General features: G+C 51.1%; 1 long non-coding RNA gene across 1 annotated transcript in view; it reads right to left on the bottom strand.

The window, feature by feature from the left end:
* Window positions 1-408: 408 nt before the first annotated feature.
* The window catches only part of LOC117283338, a 4,772-nt gene continuing 2,167 nt past the window's right edge, over window positions 409-3,013 (bottom strand). The window contains exons 2-3 of the long non-coding RNA XR_004514296.1: window positions 2,850-2,950; window positions 409-470 (exon numbers count right to left, since the gene is read on the bottom strand). This is a non-coding gene — a long non-coding RNA (uncharacterized LOC117283338). The remainder of the gene's footprint in view (window positions 471-2,849; window positions 2,951-3,013) is intronic.

The raw sequence follows: 3,013 nt of genomic DNA on the forward strand, positions 1-3,013 counted from the left end.
AACTCTTTGCCTCTCTGTGCTCAGCCTCCGAATTCACCCCCAGGTCACTCACTCGAGCTGAGACACAGCTCTGCAGCCAGGGAAAGCACTAGAAGCCAGCCGGTGTTCTGGATGAACGTATTATTGGTGAAAATAACTTCCCCCAGGAGTCTTTCTGCACACAGAAGTGCTTCAAAAAGGCAGCACCCTCAGGTCAAACGTTCCCCTGTGTAGGGCGAGCCCCTCCCCTGAAAAGCAAATACAGATTTAAAGCAGCCACCAGCTTCAGATAAAAACAAATGCTCATCAGTCACAAGGTCCCCAAAGCCAGGTCATGGGAAGGAGGCTCCGTCCTAGCCCCCCAGGCCGGCTTTTTCGCTTTGATGGGACTCACTGGAAAATTGTTCCCCTCCACGCTTGGCTGTGCCAGTGTCGCCGTGTTTCCTGGGCGCTGGATGTCGGTGCTGTCAGTCAGGCACTTTCCCTGAGCACTAAAATGTACAGATTACACACATCAAAGGCAGGCTGCAACCGCGGGCGCTGAAATTTACACAAATCTGTGCTGCGAGTAACTGGATAAACAATGAGACTAATGACCCTGTTCTTCTTCATCCCCACACTCCCTCGGTGCTGCTGTTGCATGTGGGGAGACGGTGGTGGCTTGGCTTCCAGCCTCCATCCGGGGACTGTCCAGGCCCACGGAGCTCAGAGAGCCCAAGAAGACAACCATGGCTCCTCCATTTTATGAGGGGCATTTGTGTTTACCAGGATTCAAGAGATACCTCCCTTGCCATACCACCGAGGAGAGAGATTTATAGGAACAGGTGACTCTCTCGGCTACGCCGCCCTGTTCAGAGCCCACTTTATTCAGAAGAGAGCCCTGGGTCTTGCCTGAGCATTTTCAGGGCCTCCTCAGAGCTACTACCCCTTAAAACAAAAACAAAAAAACCCACACAAAAAAAAAATAAGATGGAACGCTTGGGGTCTTAGTCATGCTCCTCTTCTGACCAAGAGTAAATTTCAAAAAGGGCTGCCATTGGTAAAGAAAAGCACAAGGAAGGCACGTTGCTCAGTGAACTAGATCGGCATTACTGCTAATCTGGGACATTTGGGGGAAGATGAGTTCGAAACAAATGCTGTCTCTTAAAATTCTGGGGTCCCTTGGATGTGATTCACCAGGCGCTAGACCAGGTGCCGGTGCTCTCAGGAGGCCACAGAAAGAACGCACCCTGGGGCTCTGTGCCCGGACAGCCCTGGGCCCGCTGGACACCTACCTGCTCAGTGTCCCCTACCCCACCCTGTCCTGCTTTCCTCAGTCTGTACCAAGTCACACTGAAGTGACCACACTGTGAGCGGCACCCAGGAAACGATGCCATTGCAGGGTCCCCTTGGGTTAGGAAGGGCCGCACATGCAGGTCACTCAGCTCACCTGTGTGTCCCTGTCACTTCCCATTCAGCCCAGCCACAACTGCCACAAAACCTAGACGCCGCTGCCCAAACCCGCATCCCATTGTGCCCTAAAACAGCGTCCTGGTGGGAGTTTGGGACCCTCAGAACATCTCCTGGACACCTTTTGGCCACCCCTGCCAACCTCACCTCCAAATTCTTACTGCTGCTCTTTGGAAGATTTTAGCCACATGGGCAGGCATTAACACTCCTCGGGCTGTTTTCAGGGCTACTGTGACCGTCAAATGCCTCACAAAAGTATATTCTTTTCTCAGCGTCTTTCCCCTTAAATTCACCAATAAGAATCCAGGCATACTCCCTATCTCCTCAGAATGTCTGTGTCACTACATTCACTCAGGGTGGAGGTAGCAAATGCCACAGGGATTTGGTGGCCCTTGTCACACAACAGTGGGACATGCGGCGGTCTTCTCAGCAGTGCACTTGTGTGTAAGACACGTGTGAGTGCGGCTCCTGCGCTTAGGGTCCCAGGGCTTTAGGAGTTTTTGGTTTTGCAATAAACAAGTTTCTTGAGAAGGAACATCTTGGCCGACAGACTAACACCTTACGTGTGTGCGGCCACAGGCCTTGTTTGAGGGAAGAGCTTATTAATTCACCCCTTTTCAAAGAGGAAAGTGAGTTTGCAACAGGCTGGCTTGCCTGAGGTCACCCATGGTGTGACAGGGAAAGTCGGAGCTTGCCTTCAACTCTATTCCAAAGCCTCTTCTGCAGAGGCATTGCCCAGGCGGTGCAGGCAAGCAGGGGCCTTACAGATTTCTCAGGATAGTGACAGAAAAGTTTCCTACCAGGAGGGTGCAAGAAAGATCCCCACAGTCCATCCCAGAGAGTATTTCAAACCACAGCAACCAACTGTGAGCTTAAGTACCCTGATTAAAAAAGATATCAACACTGATCTTCCAGTATCTGACTTTTGTGGAAGAAAACTGCAATGCACTGTACCCTGAGAAGAAAAGACAGGAAAGCCAGAGGCACGTCCAGCCCCACCAGCCTTTCCCAAATGTGGTGGCAGAAGAAAGTGTGAAGCCTGCTGAAATAAGCCAGTATTTATGGCTGCAGAAATTCAGCTGCACGTAACAGTAATCATGAACAAGATATTTTCCCTAATAAAATTACTGCAAAACAAAATCTGGAGAAACTAAGTGTTTCCCTATGTGTTCTTTATTTGAGTCCATGTGCTCAAGGATGGTTCCCAAAGAAAGGAGGAAAGAGAGAGAGAGAGAGAGAGAGAGAGAGAGAGAGAGAGCGCGCTCCAGCCAGAGCGGGGAGCAGGAGCTCGGGCGACCGGCCTCTGCAGAGGCTTGGTTCTGCTTTAGGAACTGGAATGTGTCCAGGCTTGATTTTTATTTTCAATTCACATTTCAGATCCAGCTCCCCCAACTCTTTGATCTTTCTCCCTGTCTCCTTACCCGGAAGAGAACCCTTGGCCTTCTCAGCTGGGAGCTGGGAGCACACGTGGAAAGACTGGCTCGGATTCATATTCTCTCCAAATTTAGTCACACAAAGGGGCCTGCAAGGGAAAAAAGAAAGGATGAAAGCGGCAACCGCCGACTTCAAAGGCCGCGCCGCCGCG

Source organism: Fukomys damarensis, unplaced genomic scaffold (assembly GCF_012274545.1).
Source record: "Fukomys damarensis isolate Sample0158 unplaced genomic scaffold, DMR_v1.0_HiC HiC_scaffold_25, whole genome shotgun sequence".
Classification (NCBI taxonomy): domain Eukaryota; kingdom Metazoa; phylum Chordata; class Mammalia; order Rodentia; family Bathyergidae; genus Fukomys; species Fukomys damarensis.